Source organism: Oncorhynchus keta, chromosome 17, assembly GCF_023373465.1.
Source record: "Oncorhynchus keta strain PuntledgeMale-10-30-2019 chromosome 17, Oket_V2, whole genome shotgun sequence".
NCBI classification, from domain to species: Eukaryota; Metazoa; Chordata; class Actinopteri; order Salmoniformes; family Salmonidae; genus Oncorhynchus; species Oncorhynchus keta.
The window spans coordinates 12,540,176-12,555,267 of NC_068437.1; positions in this window are offsets into that span (position 1 = coordinate 12,540,176).

Here is a 15,092-nt window from a genome sequence, read left to right on the forward strand (position 1 = left end):
GTTCAAACCCCCGAGCTGACAAGGTACAAATCTGTCGTTCTGCCCCTGAACAGGCAGTTAACCCACTGTTCCCAGGCCGTCATTGAAAATAAGAATATGTTCTTAACTGACTTGCCTGGTTAAATAAAGGTAAAATTCAAATTTTAAAAAATGAAAAAGGGCCAGGGTCAGGGTGGAGACCAAGATCCCGATGGTCACTCTGACAGATCTCCTCTGTGGCGATGGGAGAACCTTCCAGAAGGACAACAATCTCTGCAGCACTCCACTAATCAGGCCTTTATGGTAGAGTGGCCAGACGGAAGCCACTCCTCAGTAAAAGGCACATGACAGACCGCTTGGAGTTTACCAAAAGGCACCTAAAGGACTCTCAGACCATGAGAAACAAGATTCTTTGGCCTGAATGCCAAGCATCTTATCTGGAGGAAACCAATCACTATCGCTATGGTGAAGCATGACGGTGGCAGCATCATGCCGTGGGGATTTTCAGTGGCAGGGACTGGGAGGTTAGTCAGGATCACGGGAAATATGAACGGAGCAAAGAACAGAGAGCCTTGATGAGAACCTACTCAGGACCTCCGACTGGTGTGAAGGGTCACCTTCCAACAGGACAACGACCCTAAGCACACAGCCAAGACAATGCAGGAGGGGCTTTGTGCAAGTCTTTGAATGTTCTTGAGTCTAAAAAACTGTTTTTGCTTTGTCATTATGGGGTATTGTGTGCAGATTACGTGGGGGGGGACGACAACAATTTAATCCATTTTAAAATAAGGGGGTAACTTAACAAAATGTGGGAAAGTTCAAGGCGTTTGAATACTTTCCGACTGCACTGGGATATGGTAGTAGGTGCCTGGTGCACCAGTTTGTGTCAAGAACTGCAACACTGCTGGGTTTGTCACACTCAACAGTTTCCCATGTGTATCAAGAATGATCCATCAACCAAAGGACATAGAGAGTCCATGCCTTGACAAATTGAGTTGCCCTCAAGGTGTTCTAAGGTGTTCTTAATGTTTTGTCCACTCTGTGTGTGTAAAGTATGCCAAGTGACATCAATAAGTCATAGCTTTCACCTGGTCAGTCTGTCTTGGAAAGAGCATAAAGCTTTGTACACTCAGTGTATGTTATCTTATATTTATCTTGATGATTAAAACACCAACTATGTTTAAAGAGGCCCACCTGTGGAATTCTCCATGCGCTTAACCTCTCCTTTCTCTGTCTTGAAAGTGAAGCAAAGAGACGAGATGGAAAATGGACAGCACTGTTTGTTTCTCGCTATCACGCCCTTGTTTCTTGAAAGAGGTGTCACTCTGAATTTGGTTCACTCCCTTTGTCTCCAGCTGAAAGGGTTTCTTGTAAGTGAAGCTCATCTCTGGTAGAGAGTGCTGAAATCACTGAAAGAGAACTGGTGTTTTTTTATTCTCTCCCCTTGATTTTTCCCATTAATTAAATTCATATCACCTGACGCGTTCTCCAAGGAAGTGGGGAAATAATGAAAATGATACATGAGGTAGGCAGTTTAGCAGCTCTAAAAGGTGCTGCACAAAATCAGTTTTCCTGCATAATGGTAGACTTAGTTTCACTCCTCTGCATGCTTTATCGACGACCACGTTGTGGTGGTGGCTAGTTAGCTTGCTAGCCATAATGTTAGTTATAATGTTAGAGAGTTTGATATTCCCAAAGACTATGGAAAATTTGAGCTTGTCGGCTAAATTGGTCACTGACGACACAATTGTTCTTGATGGTGATTGGTTGAATCCTTATTCAAATAGATTTGATGATGTCCCTGTTTTTTCTCCCTCTGTAGATGCATGTTGTTTATGTGCACTAAAGAGAAGGGGGGAGCAACTGCGATCTGGCAATTATCTGGTTTTCATCTAGGCAAACATTGAGAGGTATCACCCACTGGAATATACTGTAACTTGTTTACACATCAGTGTGTCCACTCAATGTCTGAGCAAATATTACAATTGACAATCAGCATTCCACCCTGTAATGAGACATACTCCTTGTCCTTAGACACTTTACTGTCCATTGGTTAGAACAGAAATGTGTCTTCTGCCTTCTCCAACGCCCCCAGATAAACACACACACGTGTTGAGAAGCACAGAGTCAGCCGCAGTGCAGTACCCCTGGTTGGAGAGCCATTGGAGTCCTTGGTCTACTCCAGAAGCCAGGTATATTTTTAAAGCTACTGTATGTAGATAAAATCCAATCCCAAAAGTCAGACAAATGTTTTTACAGATATGCGCATACCAGCCCTCAAAATACTTACATTTAAGTAATTTAGAAGACAATCTTATCCAGAGTAATTTACATGAGCAATTAGGGTTAAGTGCCTTGCTTAATTAAGGGCACAGGTCTTTCACATGGTCGGCTCGGAGATTCAAACCAGTGAACTTTCAATTACTGGTCCAAAGCTCTATTTTGTTATCAAACTCTATTTGATAATGCAGAAAAGTAAACATTTGAAATGAGTTTTGAAAATCACAGTTATTGTTGGAAAGTAAAATCTCACCTCAGTGACAATTTGAGACGGGTGTGTACACTGTCCAGAATAGTTTGCAATTAATCTCAAACAATGCCTTAGCAATTTACTCAGAGAGGAAAGTGGATGCTCAGCTGGTGTTTGAGCAAACAATGCATTTGTTTGTGTTCAAACTGATGTTTGTAATAGAACCAACACCACCGCTTTAGACATTTATACAGTGCAGCCTTTTTGAAAATCATCATTCTAGTCCAGGATCTCTTTCTGTTATGAGATCAAATTATTCATGACATTCCACCCATTATTAGAATTTCCCAAGATTAGCTGGATTCCAATATTCACAGGACCAGCCAGTTTGACTCCAGCTTTGTATTAAAATACATATGCAGATGAGAGGGGATAGTAAATTGAGTTGAGGATCAGGCAGAGTTATCTGCTTACGTTTGCTACAATCCCAAGGATTACTGGAAACACTACAACATGGTTTCCATTTTATGTTGGTGCTGTGTTAAAACAGCTTAAATCACCATGCAAAGTTTGGTGTTCTTGAAGAGTGTGCACAGTTGTTATACATTTGACGTAATCTGCTTTATAGAGACTTTTCTGACAGGGGAGGTGCTTGATCAGGCAAAACAGCCTGCAGTGTTTTCCGCAGGAGCCGGGAAGAATAGCTTTGTGGGAAAACCAAAGGCGGAGCATTATGTTTCATGGTCAACAACTCATGGTGTGGTTGTAGGAATGTACAAACCCATAAAAGTTTATGTTCCCCTATCCTGGAACACCTCACAATCAATTGCTGACCCTATCATCTCCCAAGAGAATTTACAGGTGTTTGTACATCACGGCTATGTACACCCCCACAGGAAATGTTCAGGGTTGCCTCTGGGAATAACATCAACAAATAAACTGGTTAAATCAGGAAGTGCATAGAGGATGTTGTTCCTACAGTGACGATTAGAACATACTTAAAACAAACACTGTGGCTAGATGGCATCATTCGAGCAAAACTGAAATGACGAACCACTGCAGCACAAACAGACCACCTATGACCTCCACAAGTCAATCAAAGAGTCAGAAATACAGGACAAGGACTATGTGGAGTTGCAATTCAACGGCTCAGACATGAGACGCACGTGGCAGGGACTACAAACTTTTACGGATTATAAAGGGAAAACCAGCCACGTCACGGACACAGATGCCTCACTCCCCCGACGTGGTGCTCTTGAGGACTGCAGGCTCCTGATATCTGTCACCATCCTCATCGACGGGGCCGCAATGGATAGGGTGAAAACCTTCAAGTTCCTCTGCATTCATAGGACCTGAAATGATCTCACCACACTGACACTGTGGTGAAGATTGCACAACAGCGCCTCTACAACAAATTTGGCATGGTCCCTAAGATCCTCACAAACTTCTACAGATGCACCATTGAGAGCATTCTGTCAGGCTGCATCACCGCCTGGTACGTCAACTGCACCTCCCTCAACCAAATGGCTCTCCAGAGGGTGCTGCCTTCAGGACGCTGCCTCCAGGACATTTACAGCACTCTGTGCCAAAGAATGCCCAACACTGTAAAAATTCTCAAAATCATGATTGTATAATAAAACCATGAAAAGTAGTGCAGCTAAGCAGCTAACATTTAGTGTTTATAGTGTGTTTAAATGTAAAATGGTTCTTCAACCTGAATATTGGTCATTTTTAGGTGAGTGTTGTGAAAATTAATTGGGGGGGGTTCAGTGAATCTAAAAGGCAGCGTCAAAACACAAAAACTGTGTTTCTCATCAATGGTTTTGAAATGTAATTGGTATATAGCCTAAAGATTGATAAGGGCCGATGGAGAATGTTTTTGGCGAATTCCACCTTTATTTTTTCTATGCTTTATTTAGACAGATTATAAACAGGAGGGGCAGTAAGATGGTATATTTCTTTGGAATTATATCAATTCAACCACATGGCCACACTGTACTAGATTATTCTGGGGTGAATTGAAATAAAACACCTGGCTTAGACACGTCACCCATCTCCCCACCGAAGACAAGGGTTAAATTCCCCGCTCCAACCTTCAATCTTTTTCTCCCAACTAGCTATATCTGCTCTGTCATTTCATAACTGTCTCAATTCATTTTTTAAATACCCCCAAAATATATTTCAAACATTTATGCAAGTCGTTTCAATGGTTTGTTAATTTCATTTTATCAAAATAATGCAAGAACAAATCTAATTTAACATGCTCAAAAGTAAGAATATTTCACGAGGACAACCAAAGAGAGAGAACATTTAGTGATTGAACTCATTGGAATTTTTAGGTTTTAATCTCCTTGCATTTCCTTATTTTTGCATATTTGAAGAAAGAATAGTATATTTCTATATTAGTATTAAGCTTGATGTGCCATGAGGTGTAATTGATCATCATGAACAGAAATGTAAAATGTGAGGTAAATTGACGTTGAGTTCATGATTGTCAAAGAAAGAGGCAAGTGCAGAAATCTAAATTCTTGCAGTTATACAACACCCTGGCAAGGTGTTGCACAACACTTAACGAAGTGGTGTTACAACACACCATGTCAAATTACAAAACATCTCAGAATGATGTGTTTTTATTACTCCAGCAAAGTTAAGGTTTTCGTCTCCTTCAATTTAGTGGCAGCTTAGTTGCCACTAGTTTTGGTGTTACAAAGCACTTCATTTCAAAAGTGAAGATCATTAAGGATCTCAGTCACCCAAGCCACGGACTGGTCACTTGCCTACAGTCCGACAGGTGGACACAGTACAGGTTCATCAAAGCCAAGACCGAGAGACAAAAAAACGGCTTTTATTATCAGGCCATCAGACTGTTGAACAGCCATCACTAGCCATCTAGCAGGTGATGCACACTCACTCACACAAAACACATACACTAGCTATCACACACACACCTCATACTCACTCACACACTCACACACACACAATCCTGTTGTCCAGAGACAGAGACATTAAACCACTGAACACTTCCTGGTTCACACTGTGTATTTAAATACTGTTTCTCTACATCTCATTCTAATACTTCTACTACTGTACATTGCATTTTAGTTACACTGTTTATACACACCACATATTTATTTATACAGTATACTGGATTCTTGACATAGCCCACTCTAATATATCTCCTGCTGTACATATCATTCTTAGTACATATTGTGTAAATGAATCCAAATGTGCATATGTATAGGTTGCATTTGGATTAGTGTTGCAGTGCTATTTGAGATGTTAATTAGATTTGTATCTATTTCTTATACATTTTAAATGATTTGTGTACTTCATTGCTATATTAATGTATGATTAGGAGCTCGTAACATAAGCATTTTGTTGCACCTGCTATAACATCTTCTAAACTGTGTGTGCAACCAATAAACTTGACTGTGACCACACCCATTGCATTGAAGTGCCATTACGTACAATTTCCTCATGCTGATTTATCATTATAGCTCTCAAATTTAAATGGAAAGGATTTATTTAAAATCGATTGACTTGAATATTGTTCCAAAGTTTATATTCCCCAAGTTAATGAGTGCATATTCGGTAACTTATGTCCCCAATTTGTGGCCAATGTTAACCCTTCTGGTTTTTAGCAGTGACCTCCCTTAATTCTGCCCATACACCCATGGGCTGCTTATTCATATATTCCCTCTCGCCTTTTCCTCTTCCACCCTCCCCCTCTCTTATCTTAAGGAGTTTCTTAAGCAGGGTAGTTTGAGCAGAAGCTGAACTGAGGCGGCAGATTGAATTTAAATTGCTCAGCGCGGTTTGAATATGTAGAGAGGCAGTGAAGCGTCACATTGGTGGTGCTGCAGAGCGAGCCCCCAACTCTGTTGATTTATTTTGTTTACAGTACCCACTGATTCAGTATTATCCTCTGCACCACTGCAGCAGAAGCTGCTTGGCATGCATACCGTGGACCGAGGGTGCCAGGGGCAGGCACATCTCTCTCTCTCACACTTCTGTGTTCCTCTCGCCTTAATTCGTCTCCTTTGTCTCTGTTACTCACACTATCTGTAAGGGTGATATGAAAATGAACACATTCATACCAGTGGTATGAGGATAGGGTCCGTGTTAACCGATGTACTCACAAAACATTTAATCTTTAGGGTTTATACTAAACAAACGACATATTGTCTAATTGGTCATGCTAATAAAAACATATCAAACAAACTATTATGACTGGCCAAATCTAGAAACCCATCAGTTCTCGCATCATTTATGGGAAACGACTGTTATCGTACATCTTGTTCTTCATCAGCTTGTAAAACAGTCTGTCTCATCAGAGAGAGAGAAAGTGAGAAACCATCATGATGCAGTTTCCTCTCCATTTTGACGGCGGGGGGTAGACTCCTGACGGAGACATGACACACAACAGCTGCGCCACTGCACGCCGTAGTCTGCCCTCTACTTAACCTCTGAACTCCATTGTACCCTGGGCATTGCACAGTCCTGGTTTCACCTTCTTACAGTGGGTCTGTGTGCAGTCAGCAATGCCACTGCAGGATTCTCATGCTCTGAAGACATGCTGAGTTTGCTGAATTCCAGTCCGTGTTTGAGGAGGCACTTTGATGTTGTTTGACAGGCGAAGGTGGGAAGGGTAGATTCTGACCATCACTATCTGGAATCAAGACTTGGAAAGAAGGAAGCCTGAGCCCTGGTGGGAAAGAATCCCGAACAATGGCCACGGTCTTAATGTTGCCCCCATACCGATGACTGGATCGGGATGAGAAGGTCTCTAAAGCTGGGGCCATGGCCAAGGGCCAAAGAGGTATGTCTGGTATGTCATTCACTCATATCTATAATTATACCCTATAATTGTGATAATAAAGTGGTGCTGCCCATCAATGGATAATATGATGGAAAAAAAATACCTTGCTGCCCATAAGTAAGAACTAGAGATGCTCAGAATGGCTCACAAACTGGTTGGAACTAATTCATGATGAATAGGTTGGCCAAAAATGCAGCCCTTACTTGGCTAACAGCAATATTAGTGCAAAATGCATTCTGCCAAAAGTTAGTTCGCTTACAAGGTAGATGGAGCATTCCTACGGATGTTTCTCAAGATGGAGTGGTAGATAAGTGGATAAGTGGGTGGCGGGGCTGGTGTGATCAAACGCACCTGCAGCGAGTTAGCTATTTCAACAGGTAGAGGTGGGGTTTTGCTGTAATTTCCTTTAAAGCCCTGTGTTTTGTGGTGTTCGGGCTGGGAGTTGAGTGGAGAATGTGTCTCCGTGGGGTATTGGTTCCATAAGCAAGTGTCCATGTCTTGGGTGTTTGCTGTGATCGCACTGGACCAGTGTCTGTCCGATGAGAAGTCTTACTGGCAAATTCGAGTGAGGAAGTGGGCGGCTGGGCTGACAACGAACTGGGGCTGTGGAGCTAAGTGTTGATCCGAGAGCAGAGGACGAACACAGGCATTCGTACAACGCAGTACTAGGAACTTTATCTCCGCTAAGTAAGGGACGTGATTTTTCCTGTGTTCCCCTGACACTATTCTTTCTCTCTCTCTGGGCCGTTTTGCCATGCCACTGAAAGCCACTATTCTCGGCAGGGCACAAATGGAAGTCATATTGAAGGCGCAAGCACTGGCAGAACCGCAGCAGATTGATTTAATCATGAAGGCTCTAGATGGCCGTGCAAAGAGAGAAACCATGTTTAGTCAAGCCCAGATGAACTCACCTGCTTCATTGTGGGCTGCATTACAGGTCTGCTTTTGTAGCCCCACCCCTACACCCCTACCCCCACTCTCCGGTCCCGCTTCTTTAACTGTAACCAGAGGGGAGATTAGGCTATGGGACACTACCTCCTGCACACACAGGAGCTGTTTAGACAATGGCGCCAATCCGAACTGGATGGATCATTCAGAACCAATCCGTTAAAGGTCTAAAGGATTGCTCTCTGAAACAGGAGCTTCAAAAATATGCACGGCAACAGCTGGGGATGACATTCACTCAGGTTAGTCCAGAGGCTGGCGAGAGATTGGAGGGAAAGGACTGCCAGTTTTGCTGTACTGTTACCCCTCCAGGTGAACTGTGACCACTGCAGATTTTAAGCAATGGAAGGAGAACATGCGTGCTGAGCACTCTGGCAGAGACCCTAGTGAGAAGTCCTACAGCAGACAACTCATTCAGCTGACACGGCTGAGGGAGAAGCCAAGGAGGCTTGTAAGCGGGTGGGCAATATGTTCCTTTCTCTAATGGAAGGAGAGCCCATTCCAGTGGGACTGGCAGGGCAGACTCATAATTTGGGGGTGTGGACAGCTTGACCACATCCAACGCTTCTGCTCCACCCAGAGAGATGAACAGGCCCTTGTAAACAGGTATCCCCCAGCCGCTATGGAGCGAGCAGCCGGAGCTGCAGGCACCAGGTAGGAGGAAAGCCCAGAGAAGTCTGCTATTGTGGGATACTGCCCTCATGTGGAAGTACAGGTACGGTTACTGACATGTAGAAGTCGGTCCATGGGACAGGGAGAAAGCTGCTTTCACCACGCCCTTGGGGCTGCTTGAGAGGCTCATGCAGAGGTGTGTAGGAGACACGAAAAACAACCTTCTTTTGATCTACTTAGATGATGTCATTTATCTACTCACCTGCCTTTGACACCCATCTAGAACACCTAGACCGGATGTTCAAGAGGCTTTTTCAAGCATGGCCTTAAATTGCAGTCTAAGAAATGTTGGCTCATGACTGGCCCCAACCAGAAACTACCACACAGGTACGCTGATTCCTTGGGTTTTCTGCATATTACAAACATTTTAATCCTTCTTTCTCCAGGATGGCTAGAAGCTCACGGGTGTTCTGCTGACTTCAGTAAACCATTTGTTGTGTACACTGATGCCAGCTTGGGAGGCATTGGGCCAGTGCTGTCTCAAGTCCAAGGTGACATAGAGAGCGTAATTGCATATGCCAGTTGGAGCATGTCTCCTCCAGAGAGGAATGATCAGAACTATAGTTAGTTTGAAGTATGGCAGTGAATACAAAGTTCAGAGACTACCTGTGGGCGGGCAGAGTTCAGTTTACACAGACAAGCAGGCGAAGGACCTTGCATTGATGGCTGGTGAACAGGTGTTCCTGCAGTCCCCTATGTAAGTGTCTATGTCTTGTCTGTTTGGGTGTTCGCTGTGATTGCACTGGCCAGTGTCTGCAGGACAAGAAGTCTTACTGGCAAATTCGAGTGGGGAAGTGGGCAGCTGCGCTAACTAGGAACTGTGGTTGTGGAGCTGAGTGGCTTTCCGAGAAAGCCATTGGTACAACGCACATCTATTTGGCTGCGCCAAGTAAGGGACGTGATTCTTCCTGTGTTCCCCTTGCAATACTCTTTCTCTCTCTGGGCCAGTTTGCCACGTCACTAAAAGCCACTATTGTCGACAGTTTTCCCTTCCGTCTGACTTCCTCTCATTTAGCACCTGAGGCTGGGCCATCGGTGACGTCGCCAACCAGAGTCTCAGACTAGGCGCCATACAGAGATGTTTATTTTATTTTGTGGGTTCTCATCGGATCCTAGAAAACCACCATTTCTATATGTTGTCTTGTCTCTTTCCCCCTCACTATTTTGTACCATTGTAGTAGAGTCCATCAGAAGGGTCGGCAGAGTAGAGTAGGGGCAAGGGTGGGTCCCATATTGTGTGCAGCACCAATGCAAGATTGTAGTGCCTTTCACCACATTGTTTGCAGTCCCTTAGAATAATGATCTTGTTGCAGTGTCACTTTTGCTTGCACGATATTTACCTGAGGGAGTCAGGGGAAGGGTAACCTACCCGAGGGGGGTCCTACTAAGAGACATGCACTTAGAGTATTTGGAATATTATGGAACAACTTGTTCCCATAAAGGGGGCTGAACTTACTGATTTGGCTTAGTTTTTTAACTTGGTCATTATAACTAAAGCCAAATGTGAGTTGTCTTGGGGGTGTGGTTTGATGTGCACATTCCTTGGGTGTGTCTTTGCCATTCTGGGGAGGGGGGTTCTACTAAGCTAACGTATGGAATTATTTTAAGATAGTCATACCATGGAGCATTTAGCTATTTCATTTTGAATCTTAAGACCCCTTGAGGAATAAAAAGAGAAATAAAAATTATTTGATAAAGTATGGAATTTGGCCTACTGCTATAGCCCATAGAAACTAATTGAATAACATTTTCAAAAATGGCAAAAAAGACTAAATGTATCAAGGTTTTGAAGTGTATGCCCTATATCCAGGAAATATTTCAGTTTTTTTGGACACATTTATTTAGTTTGCACAAAACTACCTCCATACTTCCATTCATTTGTATGGGTTACCTTCAGTTGAGTCCTGTGACACTTGTGGGGATTGTCGAGCAAAACGGAGAACACCTTCGTGAGTCATCTTTCCAAAGTGGTACAGTATATTCCTTTGCACGGCAAACCGTTCAGATGCTACCAATGTTTCTGTGAGAAGACCGATTTTCGGGATGTCTCATGGTCTGACAAACACCGCTGTAGCTCGGCCACCAAGTCCGACATAGGCGGATGCAATGGATGAAGATGCAGCCAATGCAAAATACCTGATATCTCTATCTTGAACTGGGATAGGGATTTTATTATAGAGGTTGACGCAACAAAGCAAGGGCAGTGGTGAGTAGGGACAGTGAAGTAGGCTTGGGCGGTATCTAGATTGTCATACCTTCATATATACCTATTGTCATCCTAGGATATTTGGTCATACGGAACACAAGGGGCTTTATTTTCAAACCCCTATGAGCCTGAAGGTTAGTAATTCTAACAAGTACATATAAAAGTCTCTGACAAACTATTTGTAGGACAGACATCACAGCTCAAAGTTAAACAAGTAATACAAAAATGCTACTCACAGTTTGCTGTACGCACAAAAAAATTAAACAGCAAGGCTCTTGACCCAGGATTAGATTTTAGATTATAAATGTAGGTCACATTTACAGGGTTGCAGGTATAATTACATAGTGAAAATGGTGAAAATCTTAAGCTCCAAGCTCCAACAATGCAGGTCAAAGTGAAATAAAAATAATAAAGAATAGAAATAAAATAAATAAAATATATGCATATTAAACATGTTAATATGTTGAGGGGGAGGGGAGGTGGCTGACTCGTGGTGACTATTCAGCAGCCTGAAGGTCTGGGGGTAGAAGCTCTTGGACAGTTTCCCAGTTTTTCCCAAGCGCATGCATTCCTTTTGACCAGATGGGTGAGGGGAGCGCGCAGTGCAATGGCGATTTGGGCGATAGGCGAACTGGAGAGGGTCGAGTGTGGAGGATGTGATGGGATCTTTGATTAGCCTCTCAAAGCACTTCATGATGACAGAGGTGAGTGCTACGGGTGGGTAGTCATTCAGTTACTTTCCCTTTCTTGGGCACTGGGATGCTAATGTGAATCTTGAAGCAAGTGGGGATAGTGCCCTGAGCTAGAGAGAGATTAAACATGTCTGTGCCTCAGGGTATGCATTCTCCAGTTTGTTTAGGGTCCAATTAAGATTTTGAAAGCATTTTTGATTCTGGTTTGGGGTCGAAATCACACGGAAGGTAAAAAGGAAGACATTTAATTACCAAGTTTTCCAAGTCGGGAGAGCAGAAGCTCGCATGTTCTTGTACGTTTCCCACGTCGCACCAAGCTCACAACCTTTCTTATTGCCAGAAAGAGCCTGCTTCCTATCTGCTCTAAAAACTGTAAAACCCACTGGTTGTATATCATCTGTTTGGATGTCAGAGGAGAGCCAAGTCTCAGAAAAACAGAGTTTGTTGCAGAATTTGATGTCCCCCTGGAAGGAAATCTTTGCTCTGAGTTGGTCAAGTTTATTCATTAATGGTTGAACATTGCCGAGTAGTATGCTCGACTAAGACCTCGCCACGTCTGCCTCTGTCAGAGTGTCCGCTTCCTTCTCTCCGGTAGGACTTTTACCACTTCTACGTTAATGTGGATGCTACCATGGAAGGGATTATCTGATGTTACGAAGACATGCTTGATTTTGCAAGAAGCTAACCACATAGCTAGATAACTAGCTACTAAATTAGCAAACCAAATAAGCAACTGCAGAGCATTTAGTACATTTTAGACAATTCACTTAATAGTTCAAATAAAATATTTAGTTGGCAAACCTTTAGTTGTGTCATTACTTTCATTAATCTAATGACTGGTATTTATTTAATCTACTAAATACTTTGTTTAATTGGCACTCTTAAAATAATAATGTATCAATTAACTCATTGGGATTTGGGTCACCATGAAAGAGGTTGTTTAACGAGTTAACATCTCCCGAATTAAACTCTAGAAGATATGTAATATATCGATATCAGTCTCATCTGAACGGTCGCAACCTTCTTGGATCCGCAAAAATCCCAGCCTTGAGCAGGTTTCAGTACTACACAAATTGGTTTAATTATGTATTTACAAGATATGATGGCTTGTTACACATATGGAGAGGGGGTGGGGAAAAGAGTGAGAGAAAGGGACATTTATCGTGGATACATTCTAGAACTGTCCTTACATTAATCATATACCTTTGCACACAAACTGCCGCCTGTTTGGAATAAGAAGAAATGTATGTATTTACGTGAAGAATGCCGTTCACCGTTTCTCTGTCGGTCGAGCCATCCTTCGGAAGAATGGTGGTTTGGTGAGCCTTTCCTGTGGGCCACGTACATGGTCTGATTGTCCACCAGAGGTCACAATGTCCTTCTTCTTTAGCCGCCCGGTCTCCAATGGGCTGGTTCCTAAGAACCTGCTACTTAGCCGTACCAGTGATTTTCTGAGAGGAGCGTTTTCTTCTCCTCTTCCTCGGGTAACTAGTCAAAGTTCCAAACCACTTTACATTCACAGATGCAGACTGGCGGGGTCCTGGTCTGGTCATTTTCTTAGCCAGTCCTCTTGAGCATTATCACCATTATCTCATTAGAATACCAAAATCCCATTCCTGTCTCAACAAAAATACTTTAATCCGATTGGATGAAAGGTAAAGGGGGTTTCCTTCCTAATTTACAGTATTTGGTTCATACAGGCCTGTTTATTTGTCAACCATTGCCAAGCTGATCATTGGATCCTCACAGGAGAGTCATGACAGTTGTGAATTTCATACTGTAACTAGATCAACTGGTGTGTGCTGAACAACAGTGAGTGACTCACAAGGCTCCGGTCTCTTGTCGTTGTGTGTTTATAAACAAGCACAATGTGACTGGGGAACACCAGAATAAATGTACAGTGCCTTGCCAAAGTATTCAGACCCCTTGAACTTTGCGACCTTTTGCCACATTTCAGGCTTCAAACATAAAGATATAAAACTGTATTTTTTTGTGAAGAATCAACAACAAGTGGGACACAATCATGAAGTGGAACGACATTTATTGGATATTTCAAACTTTTTTAACAAATAGAAAACTGAAAAATTGGGCGTGCAAAATTATTCAGCCCCCTTAAGTTAATACTTTGTAGCGCCACCTTTTGCTGCAATTACAGCTGTAAGTCGCTTGGGGTATGTCTCTATCAGTTTTGCACATCGAGAGACTGACATTTTTTCCCATTCCTCCTTGCAAAACAGCTCGAGCTCAGTGAGGTTGGATGGAGAGCATTTGTGAACAGCAGTTTTCAGTTCTTTCCACAGATTCTCGATTGGATTCAGGTCTGGACTTTGACTTGGCCATTCTAACACCTGGATATGTTTATTTTTGAACCATTCCATTGTAGATTTTGCTTTATGTTTTGGATCATTGTCTTGTTGGAAGACAAATCTCCGTCCCAGTCTCAGGTCTTTTGCAGACTCCATCAGGTTTTCTTCCAGAATGGTCCTGTATTTGGCTCCATCCATCTTCCCATCAATTTTAACCATCTTCCCTGTCCCTGCTGAAGAAAAGCAGGCCCAAACCATGATGCTGCCACCACCATGTTTGACAGTGGGGATGGTGGGTTCAGGGTGATGAGCTGTGTTGCTTTTACGCCAAACATAACATTTTGCATTGTTGCCAAAAAGTTCAATTTTGGTTTCATCTGACCAGAGCACCTTCTTCCACATGATTGGTGTGTCTCCCAGGTGGCTTGTGGCGAACTTTAATCAACACTTTTTATGGATATCTTTAAGAAATGGCTTTCTTCTTGCCACTCTTCCATAAAGGCCAGATTTGAGCAATATACGACTGATTGTTGTCCTATGGACAGAGTCTCCCACCTCAGCTGTAGATCTCTGCAGTTCATCCAGAGTGATCATGGGCCTCTTGGCTGCATCTCTGATCAGTCCTCTCCTTGTATGAGCTGAAAGTTTAGAGGGACGGCCAGGTCTTGGTAGATTTGCAGTGGTCTGATACTCCTTCCATTTCAATATTATCGCTTGCACAGTGCTCCTTGGGATGTTTAAAGCTTGGGAAATCTTTTTGTATCCAAATCCGGCTTTAAACTTCTTCACAACATTATCTCGGACCTGCCTGGTGTGTTCCTTGCTCTTCATGATGCTCTCTGCACTTTTAACGGACCTCTGAGACTATCACAGTGCAGGTGCATTTATACGGAGACTTGAATACACACAGGTGGATTGTATTTATCATCATTAGTCATTTAGGTCAACATTGGATCATTCAGAGATCCTCACTGAACTTCTGGAGAGAGTTTGCTGCAATGAA